Source organism: Lycium ferocissimum, chromosome 7 (assembly GCF_029784015.1).
Source record: "Lycium ferocissimum isolate CSIRO_LF1 chromosome 7, AGI_CSIRO_Lferr_CH_V1, whole genome shotgun sequence".
NCBI classification, from domain to species: Eukaryota; Viridiplantae; Streptophyta; class Magnoliopsida; order Solanales; family Solanaceae; genus Lycium; species Lycium ferocissimum.
The window spans coordinates 59,877,220-59,894,805 of NC_081348.1; the positions used below are offsets into that span (position 1 = coordinate 59,877,220).

At 38.7% G+C, this 17,586-nt stretch overlaps 1 pseudogene; it reads left to right on the top strand.

The window, feature by feature from the left end:
- The first annotated feature begins 4,660 nt into the window (after window positions 1–4,660).
- LOC132062400 (glucan endo-1,3-beta-glucosidase, acidic-like) overlaps window positions 4,661–17,586 on the top strand; it is a 39,276-nt pseudogene continuing 26,350 nt past the window's right edge.

The window sequence follows — 17,586 nt, forward strand, 5'->3', positions numbered from 1 at the left end:
ATACTATTTTGTGAAACTCGTTTTTCCCATTATTGGATGATTGAACTCATTCTTCTAAAGGTTGGAACTTAAACTTGTTTTGCTGTTGAACGGATTTCTTGAACTTGAATATTGAATACGAGATTTGAATAAGATTCTAAATCAGTTATGACTTGAAATGCCTCCATTTTGAGATGATGACTTGAGAAGTGAGATTCAGCTCTAAGCCATGGTTGATGATTTGATAATATGCCATGAATTGTATTTTGTTTGTGTTTGGGCTTGTATGGGCAAGCTGTGCTAGTCCAGAGGATGATTAGCCGTTATGGATCCTAACATATCGATACGAGTATTGCTGTGTCAGTCCAGAGGACGATTGACCTCCGTTTGCTTCCTAGCCCGGAGTATCTATTGCTGTGTCAGTCTAGAGGACGATTGACCTCCGAGGTATGTCGCCCGGTGCATTTGTTGCTATGCTAGTCCAGAGGACGATTAGCTTTCGTTGGAGTATCTATTGATGTGCTTGTCCAGAGGACGATTAGCCTCCGTGGTTTCCTAACCCCGAGTATCAATTGATTGATTTTCCTGTGAGTGGCTTGTTTCGTACTTTGATTAGCCTGTGAGTGGCTTGTTTCGTATCTTGTTGCCTGTGAGTGGCTTGTGGTGATAGTGAATTCGTAAGTGAAATACTTGGCCTAGTAAATGGTAAGGAGTTAAGTTAATGTGTCCATCGTTGTTGGATTCTTTGATGACTCTTTAATGTTGCTGACTTACTTTATTCCTGGGTTAGGAACTACTATTTTCGTTGGTACCATTTTATTGATTTTATTCATCATATCTTGTTTTGTTAACTATTTCCCCTTAGACACTCACTACGTACCCAGTACTCCGGCATACCATTATTGTTTTTAATGGTGTGTTAGGTATCATTGAGGAGCAGGTTCGTGATAAGCCTATGACTTAAGAGAACTTTCTGCTTTCATGACTATTCGATGAGCCCACATGATTGTTTGTTGGACACCATTCTATCTTTATTTTTTTTTTTGTATTTTATTTTCGGGTTGTGTCCCGTTGTTTTTAGACATTCTTTATTATCTTAGAAGCTCCATAGACAGTTGTCAGATTGTGGGTAGTGTGTTGGAGTCTTGTGTGACTCGTTGGGCATTTTGCCACATTTATTTACTAAGTTTCTGATTTGACTTCCGCTGGGTTATCTCAAAGTATGATTGTTCTTTTATCTAATTTATTAATGATTGGTTTTCTTATTTAGTAAAATATTATCAAAAGAGATTAGACATCTATTGATTTTATAAGGTGCTTCTGATGTTGTTCATAGCATCGGATGCCTGTTACGCCTAGGGTGGGTTTTGGGGCATGACAATTGGGATGATAATTTGCCGCTTATTGAGTTCGCGTATAATAATAGCTATAATTCCAGTGTCTAGATGGCCCCGTATGAAACTTTATGTGGGCGAAAGTGTAGGTCACATATTGGATGGTTCGAAGGTGGGGGAGAATAAGTTGGTAGGGCCAGATCTGACTCAGCAAGTAGTGGAGAAAGTCTAGCTTATTCAGGATAGATTGTTGGCAGCTCAGAGTCGTCAGAAGTCTTATGCGGATAATCGCCGACGAGACTTAGAGTTTCAAGTTTATGACTATGTATTATTGAAGGTGTCACCTATGAAAGGCGTTGTGAGATTTGGTAAGAAACATAAACTTAGTCCTCGGTATATTGGACCTTACAAGATTGTACGTAGAGTGGGCCAGGTGGCCTATGAATTAAATCTACCTTTGGACTTAGAATCAGTCCATCCGATCTTCCATGTATAGATGCTTCGTAAGTGCATTGGAGATCCTTCGAGAATATACTCGTAGATAATGTTCAGGTTATCGAGAAATTATCATATGAAGAGGTTCCCATTTCCATTCTAGATATACAGGTTCAGAGATTAAGGACTAAGGATGTAGCTTCAGTTAAAGTCCTGTGGAGGAACAGGAACGTCAAGGAAATGACTTGGGAAGTTGAGGAAGATATGACATCCATGTATCAGCACTTGTTTCCACTTCCAGAAGAGGTCCAGACAGAGACACCATTGCCTTCAGCTGTGTAGTATTTCATTTCTTATGATTATTGGTCGTGTGAGGCCATTACTGTTATTACTTGTTGTTGTCCTATGAGGCATTGTATGGTTTGGGTTGTTGTGTGGCAGGTTAGTAGTGGTACAGTTACGGGGGAGACTCTACCGAAATTTTTATAGAATTCCCGAAAGTTAACATTCGAGGACGAATGTTTCTAAGGGGGGAGGAATGTTACACCTTGTAGTTTTATACATTAAGATTCGTCGTATGTTAGCTGTCTTAATTTTGGACACTGGGATTTGCTTCGAGGTTATACAACTCTAGGCATGTTCAACTCAAGCTTATAAGTGTTTAAGTTCATGTTTGGTAAGTTACGAAAGGATTAGAGAATAAGTGAATCGAAGCGGAAAGGTTCGTCAAAAGTAGTTTTTGGAAAATATAGTATATCGATCGTATAATTGGGATATGGTTCTTATTTTGAGATATGGGCCGTATTTAAGAATTTTAAAAATTTATAGAGAAGCAAAAATTTGAGGTGGTATTATACGGCCAACTATACAGACCGTATAATTTTATATGGCCAGAAAGTTGGTCGCATAATGTTATACGGGCCATATTTTGTAATGTTAGTGGAATTTTTCTTATTTTAAGTATAACGATCCCTGTTCATTTTAAGTCATTTTAAAAATAACCCCAAGTTCAAGAAAGCTCTAGAGACCTCTCCAAATATATTCAAACTCTTCTCCATGCCTAAATCAAAGATCAAAGTGAAGATCAAATTAATTAGGGTTTTAAAGTAAGGTTTAAACTTGTCTCTTTTTCTTGTAAAAGCTTTGGAGGGTATTTTAAGGTGAAGTGACCTTGGAATTGAAGTGTTCTTGAATTTTGAGGTAAAATTTCATCTTAGTTTCATGTTTATAAGTTTATTTGGTAATCATGCTATGATTTGAGGAAAAGAAATTGGAGAAAAGGTCATAAGGTGTTGTGTTGAAGTTGTTGTTATGGATTGATTATGAAAAGTAGTTTTGGGACTGAATTGAGTATAATTTAAATGTAATTTTTTTTTATTATGGCATTGTTGATGTTTTATTGTGGTTTTGGGAGTTGTTTGGAGTTAGTGGAAGTAGATGATATAGAGGAGATGATGTCCGATTTTCATTAGCATACTAATTTATTTAGCTTGACTTTATGAGAGTTTCCATGAATTAACCATAGTACGAATCATCTTGAGTGTAGATTTGAAAGGTCAGGCGGCTAGACGTTAAGTGGTTAAGTAGACGACGAGGTATGTAAGGCTATCCCTTTCTTTCTTATGGCATGGTCTTTAATGATACAAACCCATGCATATGATATCCATATTGACTCCATTCCTAGGAATACTAAAAGCTTATGGTTCTTGAGATTCTTATGATATTGTTGATATTTGTCTCATGATTATTAATCTTTATCTTATCTTATTCATTGACCTTGATCTCATCTTATGGTTATTATTCTTTCAAGGTGAGATATATTTATGATGATAGTTCCATAATGGTAATCGGAGGTTTACTGACCTTACGTCACTCCGATAGTCATAACATTTCTTTGAGCTCTCATGCATGCTTATATATATATATATATATATATATATATATATATATATATATATATATATATATATATATATATATATATATATATATATGTAGCTATTTTCTCACACCGAGCCGCACTATAGTCGGCTGGGTACGACACCTATTGTGGCCACCACTGCAGTTAGGTACGGATAACACCGAGCCTATTATGGCTAGGTACGAATGACACCGAGCCTATATAGCAGGGTACGGTATTATGATATATGTATATGTATGAAAATGATTTTTTTTTTAAAGGGAAAGCATGCATGACTTGCCTTAAGAGGCATCTAGATGTACAGGTTATTCTCTCTTATCTCATGTTATTTCCATATCTTTATTATGTTATTTCTCATGCCTTACATACTCAGTACATTATTCGTACTGGAGTCCTTTTCTATGTGGACGCTGCGTTTATGCCCGTAGGTAGACAGGGAGATGGACCAAACCCTTAGGTTTCTTCCTCAGCGTTTGTACAGGAGCAGTCCACTTGTTCCAGAGCTGCAGTTCAGTTGGTATGACTCTTTTGCATATATATATATTGGCATGGTGGGGTCCTGTCCCATCCTTATTATGTTATGTTCCTGTCCCGTCCTTATTATGTTATGTATTCCAATAGAGGCTCGTTGATAGATATGCATAGCTAGATATTCTATGAACTTCTTGGTCCCTGTTTTGTTGTGTTATCATTTTGGTAGCCTTGTCAGCTTGAGTACTTGAGATCAACTTGATGACGTATATATGTATATATCTTTTGGGCTTGTGTCCCTTACGGTTTATGGCATTTATTTGTTAGTATTATGACCCACTCAGCTATGATGATGAGATGCATATATGTATTATGGTGCTCGGCAGGTTGGCTCCAGGTGCCCGTCATGGCCCTCTGGTAAGGTCGTGACATTTTCATTCCTCGTGTGGGTGGTTTGATTCGTTAGATATTGGAAGAGGCTCATAGTTCTTGATATTCTATTCATCCGAGTGTTATAAAAATGTATCGTTATTTGAGGCAGCAATATTGGTGGGGTAGGATGAAGAGGGACATAGCTGATTTTGTTTCACTATGTTTGAATTGCCAGCAAGTTAAGTATGAGCACGAGAGACCAGGCAGTGTATTTTAGAGGATGCCCATTCCTGAGTGAAAGTGGGAGAGGATTGCCATGGATTTTGTGGTTGGTCTTCCGAAGACCTTGGGCAAGTTTGATTCGATTTGGGTTATTGTGGATAGCTTGACTAAGTTTGCTCACTTCATTCCAATTCAGATGACATGCAATTCAGTGAAGTTAGCACTTATTAACATTAGAGAGATTGTTCGATTACATGGAGTGCCCATTTCCATCATCTCAAACAGAGGCACTCAGTTTAGGTCCTATTTCTATAGGATATTGCAGAAGGAGTTGGGTACTCAGATGGATCTTAGCATAACATTTCATTCGTAGACCGATGGTCAGTCCAAGAGGAATATTCAGGTGCTTGAGGACATGTAAAGAGCTTATGTTATCCACTTTGGTGGTCATTGGGGCCAGTTTTTACCATTGGCAAAGTTTGCGTACAACAACAATTATCACTCGAGTATTGACATGGCGCCATCCGAGGCTTTTTATGGTAGGAGATGTCATTCTCTGATTGGGTGGTTCGATTCTTTTGAGATGAGACCTCGGGGTACGGATCTATTGAGAGAGTCTTTGGACAAAGTGAAGTTGATGCAGGAAAGCTTCTGGCAGCTCAGAGTAGGAAAAAGGAGTATGCTGATCGAAAGGTTCATGATTTAGATTTTATGGTTGGTGAGCAGGTTCTGTTCAAGGTTTCACCCATGAAGGGTGTTATGCGATTTGGGAGGAAGGGCAAGTTGAGCCCGAGGTTTATCACTCCCTTTGGGATTCTCCGTCATGTTGGTGAGGTGGCTTATGAGTTAGCTTTGCCACCAGCTTTGTCAGGTGTTCATCTGGCATTCCATGTTTCCATGTTGAAGAACTACCATTCAAACGGCTCTTATATCATTCATTGGGATTCGGTATTCTTCGATCAGAATCTGTCCTTCGAGGAAGAGCCGATAGCAATTTTTGATACGCAGGTGAGAAAGTTAAGGTCGAAGGAGATTGCTTTAGTTAAGGTGTAATCGAAGCACCATCCAGTTTAGGACGCTACTTGGGAGACCGAGGTAGATATACTTGAGAGATATTCCTAGCTTTTCACCTGCTCAAGTACCTTCCCTTCGTTTTCTTGGTATCAGATGTAATGACGCAGTAGATCGTTATGTGTGTTTTGACCATTTTACCCCCGTTGACCCATCCCCTAGCCCCGTTAGAGTGATTTTGATCTATGGGGATGGACGACATGATTTTTGAGGTCATCGAGCTAGTTTTGATAGGATTTGAGGAAGTTAAAACCTTAAAGTGAGAAATGTATGACCGATAGTTGACTTTTGGGTGAACGAATCTTTTTGGAAATTCATTCAAATCCATGAGGTTCGGAGGGTCGATTATGACTTGGTGGGATGCTTGGTTCAATTCCCGAGGCATTCAAGAGAGTTTGGTACATCATAGTATTTTTTTAACCCCTCCGAAAGGAAGAATGGCAATTTGAATCGATTCCCGAAGCATTCAGGAGCATTTTGTACCCTAGGTTGGAAACCTAGCTTTGGCCGTTTGGGGATTGACTGGGTTAAGGTGGTATCCGCTGGGAATTTCGAGGCCATAAGTGAGTTCGTAGCGTGTTTTAATATGTGTTTGCATATTTCATTTGTATTCCGCGTGGTCTCAGAGAGATGTCGGGATTTCGGTTGAACTTGGTGAAAACTAGATTTTTTTGGTTTTCTGAGGTGTCGCTTCTGTGACGGGTCGCTTCGTCCGCGGGCCTGCCCAGCCGAGGCCTGGTCTGCAGATGCAGGTTGCTGAGTCATTAATGAGATTCACCGAGGCGGGATCGTGTAGGCGGACCGTTGCTCCGCGTAAGCAGAGATTACTAAATCAGAATATTATATTTTTCCATTTTGAACCATTCCTCTTCCATTCACTAAATTGAAAACCTTGAGAGTACTAAGGGCGAATTGAGAAGTTCTTGTCTTGAATCATCTTTGGGTAAGTTCCTTTGACCCTAATTTATGTTTATTTATTGTCTAAGTTAGAATTCATGGTGGATTTAAGAGGTTTAATGAGAAAGAAAGGTTGCAGACTCTAAGTTTAACTTCTTGAATCATATGCTTGAAAAGTGAGTTTTGATTGGAAAATCTTATTAATCTAGTGATGAATTACATGGAATAGTAGACACTAAGTTGAATCTATCTAAATTTCATGGATATGGAAGGCTAGGGTTTCTTTGTAAATAGGGGATTTTTTATTAAAGGTTGAAATTGATGATTAATTGAGTTTAATTAGTAATTGAGGGATAGTATTGCATTTCCTAAGTGTTGATTAATAGATTTTACTCAAAATTCCTATTTTGCCCTTATGGGCCCGGTTTTGTCTTTAAAAAGGGTTATTTTTTATTGGAATAGTAGTAGCAATATGGGTATCGTTAGTCTTCATTTCTAATATAGATTACATTATTGAATAGACTTCGAACATTCAAAAGGGCAAGGCTCATGTTGGATAGTTCGTGGCCCCCGCTCGGTATCGAGGTAAGTTACGGTTTACCTTTTGGTTAGAATCCAATTAGTGAAGTATATGTAGGAGTTAGATATTGACGGGAAAAGTATGTTAGGCCTTCGGGTATGGTGTTGAGGTGAAATCATATTAGGTTGGCTCTATTGATTATTGTGGGCTTGTCGCCTAGTTGTTATAATTGGCTTACCGCCTTATTTGTTATGCTATGACTTATGTATGCATCCATCTCTCTCTTGTTATGTCGCTTATCATCGGAAAAAGGAATTATAATGAGATTAGGCTTGAATCGTGATGTGTGCTTATGACAAGACAAGCATGTGATCTTGAGTGTGATTCTTGTTGATTATGATATTATGCATGGCATATATTCTCATTTCATATGATGCATTGATATGAACTGTGACTTGGTACTGATGATGATAAATGAGACAAAGGAAAATCCGAGGTCTTTACCAGATTGTGTAAAAAAGTGATGAGAATCCGTGATCCAAGGTTGTTATCGGAGCCTGCTCGAGGTTTCTTGCCGGGATGAAGGTGTACTTGGACTTCGCGGGTCCCCCATGGGTCATGACTATTAAGATGTGGAGGTTTCCGTCCTTAGCGTGTGTGTACGATATTGACAGTTGGCCACAAGGCATTGCATTGCATATGCATTCATACTTATGTCCATTCTTCATTGTTGATTTGTATATGGCACTTGATATTGAATTTTTCTTATGTTGATCTGGTACGTAAGTGTTCTCCATTGCTTACATGCCTACTTGTTGATTTCTTTCTTCATTTATGTGAACTAATTGTTATCGGACTATGATACCTATCAGTACATAGTGTTTGTACTGATACAACCTTGCTGTACTCTTTTCTGAGTGTAGAGTTTGCTACAGGATCCCTGTCAGCACCTCGTGGGTGATGGCTTCTTTTTAGAGTTTCCAGGGTGAGCTATGTTCCAGATCTGCAACCCGGAAAACCCTTCTCTTATAATATATGTCCTTCTGTTTCGAGACAGTATTTCAGACACTTATGTATTGTTATATTCAGACTTATGTAGTTTTGTAGTGGCTCTTGTACTATGACTTGACCAGATTCTTAGGGTTTCGTTTGTACTTCCATGCTTAGATATTTATGATATGATTTGAGACTGCTTAAATAATTTTATTTCCTTTTCGTATGTTTAAAATTAATGTTGAATAAGGTATGGGTTCGCCCACCCAGAGGGTTAGCGTGGGTGCCCACTTGATCCACTAGTTGGGTCGTGACAAAAAGGGAAATAGAGAGGAACTAATAAACTACAATAAAAAAATCGGATTTAGTTACCTTTCTTTCAAAAGATCTAAGCTTGAACTTTGATTTGGGGCTGATTTTTCACAATTTGGGACAGAAAATTAGGGTTCTTGCTTAAGGGTCAGGTATGGCTTATAATGGGGTGGGTGAATATTTGTTACCGTTGTGATCATTAATAAGTGTGGTTAAAATTAATTTTCCGTTTTTAAAGTTTAATGCGTAGTAAATCAGTGTTCACTCGCACAAAAAATGTCGATAGAAACACGCTTGATTTGGGTGATCGGAGGGGTAAATAAATTCACTTTTAAGATTGTCAGAGGTGTAATAGGTCGCTTTAATAGTTTGAGTGTGATATTGAGATTTCGGGTATACTTTAGGGTGTAATCTATGTCTTTTGCCTTGTTTTTAAAACTGCGTACGTATATATTGGTCCTTCATACACAATATCACTCTCAAGCTTTTATTACCGCTCCACTATGCTATTTTGTTTATGCATGACATAATTTGTAAAAGCACCACAATTCTTTTATTTGAATAGATTCATCAAAATAAAACAACATGTCGAAAATTCATTACATTTGATCAATGTAGCGTTTGAGCTACGGGTTCAGTCAAACCTAGTATATTTGATACACCATATTGTAAAGTACTTTAATTTAAAGGTCAATCCATTATCGAATTTAAATCATAGTTCGCCTATGATTTTTCCTTATTTATTGCTCTATTCAATATAGATTATATTTTTATGGTTTATCTTTTATTTCCATCATGTCGAGGTGCAATCAATTGGAGTATGCTATGGAACACTTGGCAACAACTTACCATTACGTCATGAAGTCATAAATATTTATAAAACTAATGGCAGAAATAACCTAAGAGTTTATGATCCAAATCATCAAGTCCTCGATGCCCTTAGGGGTATTGACATTGAAATCAGTCTTGACATTCCCAATCGCAATCTTCAAGCCTTAACAAATCCTAGTGAAACTACTAATTGGGTCCATCCCAATATTATTAGCTATTTCCTAGATGTTAAAATTAAATACATAGCCATCGGTAATGAAGTTTCTCCATTGTTTTAAATATTTACTTTTTTCAATTAAGATAACCCCTCGAAAAATTGGCGTATGCCACTGATTGCAGTGCGCAAGGAAAGCAAAAGAATAGTTCTCTTTGTGCTCACTTCGTGGCTGCGTATGAAGTTTCTCCATGATTTAATCAAACTGCACAATTTTCCCCTTTTCTCCTTCCTGCCATGGAAAATGTGCAAAGGGCACTAGAATCATCTAAACTACAAAACCAATCAAGGTCTCCACAGTCCTGTACATGGGGGGGCTCTATAAAACATCTTTCCTTCACAAATAGTAGATTTTCATGAAGGCCTGGTGGGTTTCAACATCCCGATAGTACAATTTCTTGTACAAAACAATTCCCCGTTATTAGCAAATATTTATACCTATTTTGTACACAGTTGTAATGACCTGTTTGGTCGTTTAGGCTTTTGACCCTTTTACCCCTGTTGACCCTTCCCCTAGCGCTGTTAAAGCATGTTTGACTCATGGGGTCGGGTAATGTGGTTTCCTAGGTGATTCGAATTGGTTTAGAGGAAATTAGAGGCTTAAAGTGAGAAACCGTTGAATAGGTGATTACATCATGGGTAAGTTCCTTTGTACTCTCTTGTAATTTATTTATGATCTAGGATTCAATTAGATGTTAGTCTTCATTTGGTAAGTTGGGGAAAATGGGTAGAAACGCCAAATTGTATCTTTTGATCCTTGGTTGGATTTCTTGACTTCGGGGGTTTTGGATTTCTGATTCTAATTGTCAGAGTTAGGTTTCTAAATTGAATATTTTCTAATTGAAGGTTTGTATCATGGTCATGGGTTGTTTCGCATCTGTTTTTATGTTGATACTGCTTATTTACGCGGTGCATGATTATCATTTGGACCTCGGATGAGTGTCCATTTTACATTGTACTTTTTGTTATACTTGTGGAACCGGGATTTTAGTTTTTGATGTCTCATAGCAATATGTATATCTTCATAGTCTAACTTATATTATTTAATTGATTAGACTTTAAGCATGCGAGGACTTGGCCCAAGGTAGGGAAGGCCTGGTCGAGGATGCTCGAGCCTCATTCCTTACATGGATGCGATCCCTTCAGCATCCATGAGGCGAGTCCGCATCTAGGAACAAGGTGTCAACACCCCGGCTATGCGAAAATCGTTGAACAAAAAACCTTTGATCATACATGTAAACCAGTTTTTCCTTCCATTCACCAAATCTCTAAAGACGGAGAATTTACTCAACTGGGCAAAACATTCACACTACTTGATGATTACATCTTGGAAAAGTTCCTACTTGTAGCAAGTTAACTTGCTCAATATTTCCTAACCCTAAACTAAACTAAGGACCAGCTTTTCCATGCGTTTCAAAGAGAAGAACAAAAAAAATTTAGAAAGCACTCATATTATTGATATAGAAAGATTTACAAGAAGATTATTTGATGATCTTCCAAGTACTACCTAGCCTCTAATTATATAGGAGTTGGAAGACTACTACGAATCCAAACCTATTACAAGCGGTCCCATAAACATGGGGGTTTTCTTTTAAAGCAAGAAAAACTTTAGCTTAAACATGACAAAGCATGTGCTAGCACTTGAAAGCATGTGAAAAACCTAAATATATACATGGAAAAGCATGTGACGGCATGTGGTACCATGTGCACGTGGGGTAGCCAAGCATGTGATAGTATGTGCAAGTGGGGTACACTTTTGTCCTATTTTAGGTAGCGTTGAAAGCATAGCAAAAAGCATATCTTAAGCATAGTCTAACGAAAGAGCAAAATTGATTAGATTGTGCATAGCCGACCACCATTTTCAATAGAAGGTCATGCCATTTGGGTTAAAAACTACACCCTCTCTGTTCCAATAAGCCATGACAAAGATATTTCAACCCATCCTTCACACAACTAGTTTACATTGATGACATATTACTGTCTAGTGATACTGTAGAAAAACATCTCAACTTGCTCCATCAGTTTCATGATTTAGTAAGGGAAAATGGAATCACGTTCTCAGCAAAAAAGAGGGTTCTTTTCAAAAGAGAGATTGATTTTATGGGAGTGCATTTTGTCACACTGGCGTTCGTATTCGTTTCGGTATTTTTGAAGTTCGGATCGGTAATTCGGTAATCGGTAATTGAAAATAGATACCAAATACCGAACTTTCAAACTTCGGTTCAAAGAGAAGAATTCAAAAAAAACTTTAGGTTCGGTAAGGTATTCGGTATATTGAAAGATTTACAAGTCCACCGTATTACATCTTCCAAGAACTTCACCGCTTTATAGGTGTCAAACAAGAAATTGATTAGGTTGAAGCCTTCCCATATACACACATTTTAGTCGAGAAAGTAATATGTCAACTTAGTTGTGCAAAAACATGACAAAGCAATGAACTTAGTTTCTTTCATCAATATGGTGTATTCAAAAGTAAACTATATACAATGAAACTCAAAAAGTAATGACATTATTACGAGTATCATTTTGCACGTGGGACGTGATTTAGAATTGCGTGACACCATGTGAAATTTATCCAATATGCAACTAATATTGGTCTAGAGAAGGATTGCTAATTGCTAATTTCTAATTGTTATTGACGCTGGGAGTAGGGAATAAAAGATTAAGGATTTTAGGTAATGGACTCAACTGATGGCAATGGGTAATTGCTAATTGCTATTGCAACTATTAGGATTGGGTCGACTAAATTAATGGGCCTTTATTTAATATGTATTTCACAACTAGTTTACATTGATGACATATTTTGTTGCATACCGAGATAAAACACTCGAATACCGAATTTTTAAGTTTATTACCGTAAACCGAAAATGGAATCCGTTAAAAAAGAGGGTTCGGTTCAAAAGAGAGATTGATTTTATGCCCAGTGCAATTTTGTCCATGGCGCATACGACCTGTGGCCGCACATTTGCCAAGAGTTGCTCAAGTTTCCAGACACCAACTTCACAACAAAGCAGCTCCAATAATTTTTAGGTGTGATTAATTATATTTATCCCTAATGTCTCTACATATATTTCTCCGCTGACAAAAATGCTCAAGAAAATCCTCAAGCTTGGGGGAAGGAACAAGATGAAGTGAAGCTTCAAAAATAAAGAAAATATCCAGAGAAGTCAAAGCCCTCCATATCCCCTTAGATGGCAAGAAGATATTGTAGACTGATGCCAGCAATGAATATTAGAGCGTGGTACTTTTTGAAGAAAAAGATGGCCAGTGGATATGCCAGTGGAAAGTTCAAAGATACTGAACAACACTATCATTCCACCTTCAAGGAAATTCTTGCGTATGAAGAATGGAATTAAAAAGTTCAATTTCTTTTTAATTCACATAGAATTCCTGATAGAAATGGATACGAAGGCTTTCCCAAAGATGATCCAGGTAAATCCAAAGATTATTCTAAATTCGCATATTCTCAGATGGGCACAATGGTTCTCCCGTTACAAATTCCAAGTGCGGCACCCCAAAGGGAAGGATAATATCCTAGCGGATTTTCTGTCCAGGCCACATGAATTTTCAAAGAGATTCATGCACAAGAAAAGGCTAACTAGCCAAATTTTCATGCTGTCGAGTTCACTAGGAGCCAGTCCATCCAGGATAGCAGATCATCCGCTGGAATTCTTCAACCAGCTCGTGGACCCGTTTGATCCATCCATTCTTACAGAGAGAAGGACTTTCTATGATCTTCAAGTCTTCAAAAAATATGGAGGATCCATTCTTAAGCCATTTAGAGTCAATCCAGAATACCCATTCTGACATGTATTCATACCACTACACAACGATTTTCCACAGGAGCTATTATGATTTTTCTGGTACTTGTGTCACCAGTATTATATCTTTATGGAATTCAAGTGCGACATGTTCCGGCATTTTGACAGGATTGAATCTCCTCTCAGAAAGTTTTGACAATGGTTCAAACCACGAACATATTGGGTTCAATGCTTCCGAGACTCCAACGCAGCGAAAATATTCATGCTACATTGGCCGATAAATATTATTGGCAGAAAGATCCATGCTCATCCAGATATTTCACTCTGGTGGGAATTCCTTCTCTCCATTTTGTCCTTAGAGGATGAATACAGTGAAGCATAGAGAATTATTTTCCAAAGAAAATAAGTGCATCCCAAAGGAGACATGGCTGAAGGAGTGGGCTCGTTAGAATTACCATGATAATTATCCCTATTGGGAAAGAGTCCGACAAGCAGCAAAGAAGTACCAAGTACCATATGAAGTCATCAGGGATGAAATCACTCAGGCTATCACAAGGATAAATCTTCCATCTCAGGATTCACAAAAAATAGATTGCGAGATAACAGGGCCATCGAACAAGAAATGTTACTACACGAGGTCGCTAAAAAGAAGCTTGGAAAACAAAGAAAGATTCAAGAAAAAACATGGAGCCGAATGGTGGATAGAGGAAGGATACACAAGCCCGCCATCAACACCATCAAACACTGCACCATCGGATGATGGTTGATGACACATGCACCATTTTCACCACTTACCCTTACTTACTTCAACAAATTACCCACAAAAGTTTACTACCCATACTACAACAAATCTTCCTATAATTTTATGTTCCTAACCTCACTTTCGCATGCTCACCACATGATTTTCACAAGCTTGCACATGCTATCTAAAAAAGGAAAAAATTGTACCCCACTTGCATATGGCGTCACATGCTTGGCTACCCCACTTGCACATGCTACCACATGCTGTCACATGTTTTTCCATGTATATATTTAGGTTTTTCACATGCTTTCAAGTGCTAGCATGTGCTTTGTCATGTTTAGGCTTCGAATTGAACTTAAAATCTTTTCTGGAGATATCCATTTTCCTAGCGAGACAGATAAGATATCCAGACATACCGGCGTTTTGATACCACTAGGAGCAGGAAAAAGAAATTCCAAGGAATCCAAAAAAGTGAAAAAATGGATCTATGTCCAACAGATTACACCTAGTAAGAAAAGCTCTCAACGGATCCTCCGCGCGCTGGGAATACCTCTTCCGTGCGTCTTTCTCGTGGTGGGAACAGAACAACAGGGAAAGACCCGGCCCAGGGCGAGCTTTATTTATTTAAGCTTCTTGTGTTATTAGGGCCCCCCACATGTTTATGGGACCCACTTGTAATATAGGTTTGGCTTGTAGTAGTGTTCCAACTTCTACATAAAGGAGGCTAGGTAGTACTTGGAAGATCATTGAATAATCTTCTTGTAAATATTTCTATATCAATAATATGAGTGCTTTCTAAATTTCACTTGTTTTTCTCTTTGAAATGCATGGAAAGGCTGGTCCTTAGTTTAGTATAGGGTTAGGAAATATTGAGCAAGTTAACTTGCTACAAGTACAAAAGTTTTTCGAAGCTATAACAGCTAAATCTGTAGTAGTGTAAAAGTTTTTCCTAGTTGAGTAGCTTGGCAACCTGTCTTTAGAGATGTTGAAGCCAGCTCTGTTATAGGAAAAACTTTTACATCTATGATCAAATTTACTGTTCGACTAGCATAGCAAGTCGTCCTTCGGGATGTTGAAGCCAGGTTTGTGGCAAGCCGTCCTTATGGATGTTGAAGCCCAGTCCTCTATGTAAGAAAACATTTGTACTTGTAGTCTTACAGTCTTGCTTGCTATTTCTCTGCCCTTTATTACTCTTGGCAAGGATGGAATTGACATTATTGTGCTTATGAATCCCATATCATATTTATTGGCATTGTTTACATGTGATTCCTCATTTTTTCATTCATACATTCATGAATGATGACAGAGTTGGGGAAACTGATACGAAATGGAGAGAACAGAAAGATGAAAGAAACAATGTTAACGCTATCAATCTAAGGTCCGTACCAGATGTATAGTGGCAGAGTCACGATCCGAGGTCTGTTCCATAGTGGCTAGTACATAGACGTCGCGGCCCCCCCTGGTTCATCACTATTGAAGCGACAACTGCTTATAGCATGTGTGTACCGGTTGAGTTATTAGCCATTGCATTACCCGACTTTTCATCTCATTGCATTGCATTTCTCATAATCACAAAGATATACCATTTCATTATATTCTTGTTGATGTTGTGTTGTGTTGTTGCCTATGGTTCAGGAATTTCTTAGAACTTGGCATACTTATGGAATATAAGCTTAAACCTAGGTTATGACTTGGCTATTTGGGACATTTTGTGCCTATTAATTGTCATTGATTGCCTTATCTGTATACTTGTTGATTTCTATATTTCATATGCGTTAACTAGTCTTAGTCGGCCTATGATGCTTACTAATGCGTGTTTTATACTGATACTACTCTTGCTGCACTTTTTTTGAGTGCAGAGTTTTAGACAAGATCTTCTTCAAGGCCCCAAGTCTAGCCTCGAGTCTTCTTGCTTGAGATCTGAGAGTGAGCCACTTGCCAGCCTGCATCCCTAGATCTTATCTATTTTTTTCTATTACTCGATCCACTAGACAAAGATTTCCTTATGTTCAGACTATTGTTATATTCCTAGAATTGCATTGAATTAGTCGTTCTTGTACTAGAGACTTCACGTCCTTGGGGAAATGTATTTTACTTCATATTCTGCACTTTATGATTATGTATGGTTATAGACTTATTACTGTTTACTTGTTTTATTTTATGGTTGATTCTTAAATTGATTAAGCGGATGGTTCGCCTACAAGGGGGGTTAGCGTGCGTGCCATCATGACCGTGATTTAGGTCGTGACAAATTGGTATCAGAGCCTAGGTTCACTTATCTCACAAGTACAAAAACATGTCTAGTATAGTCTTGAAGATCAGTACAGAGATGTATGTACTTATCTTCAAGAGGCTATGGGATACTAGGACAACTCCATTCTTTCATTCCTTTCGTGCTACATTGTTCTAATTGGTATCTAGTTTGTTTAAATTGGTATCAAATTCATCTTAATATTCTCTCACAGATGGTGCGGACTTGTGCTAGAGCTGCGATCAATATGGTGTCACTGGGGCTGCGACACATGGTAGGGGTCGAGCTAGAGGTTGTGGCTATGGCAAAGGTAGAGAGACAACACCAGCTAGGGGCAAGGCACCCATCGCTGGTTTGGCCCAAGCTATATTTGTGTCTCCTGAGCCACTAGCGGATCATCAGGATAAGGTCTTTGAGGAGAAGGAGCTGGGACCAAAGACCACCTCAGCCCGAGTTTTCTATTCCCTATTTCTACGGCACTTCACAGGAGGACGACTATGAAATTATTATTGATTGTCATGAGAGGCTCCACAAGCTGGGGGTGGTGGAGGCACATGAGTTCATTATGTGGCCTTGGAGTTGATCGGTGATGCCAAGCTTTGGTGGAGGTCGTATGTCGAGTGCAAACCTGCTGGGTCGCCTCCGTTGTCATGGACCAGGTTTTATCAAATCTTCTTGGAGAAGTATATCCCACGTTGTTTTACGGATAGGAGACAGGACGAGTTCATTCACCTGGAGCAAAGAGGGTCATCTGTTGCTGAGTATGAGGCTCGCTTTCATTCCTTGTCTAGATATACGTTTCAGTTGCTTCCCACAGAGACGGAGAGAGTGAGGAGATTTGTCAAAGGGTTAAATACTTCATTAAAGTTGGCGGCTCTACAGTTAGTAACCAAAGGGCTTCATTTTAGGATGTGGTAGATCATGTAACTTCGGTTGAGTCAGTGAGGCAGGAGAGTTATGGTAGGGTTGAAGATGAGAGGGCTCGCAAAGGGGGCAGTTTTAGTGATACCATTTCCAGAGAGCAGGGCCATTATAGGTAGAGTTCTCAGTTCTACACCGGCCAGCCGATTCAGTCAGCTATTCAGACTTCGGTTGGCGGTTCTTCAGCGCCCAGTCATTACTCTTCAGGATAGTCATTTTAAGGTTCTTATTCCTGGTTTTCAGATTATGGAGGGCATACTAGTTCATCAGCTTCAGTTCAGTGGGTTATACCCGATAGAGCTTGTTATGAGTGTGGTGAGCTAGGACATATCCAGATCT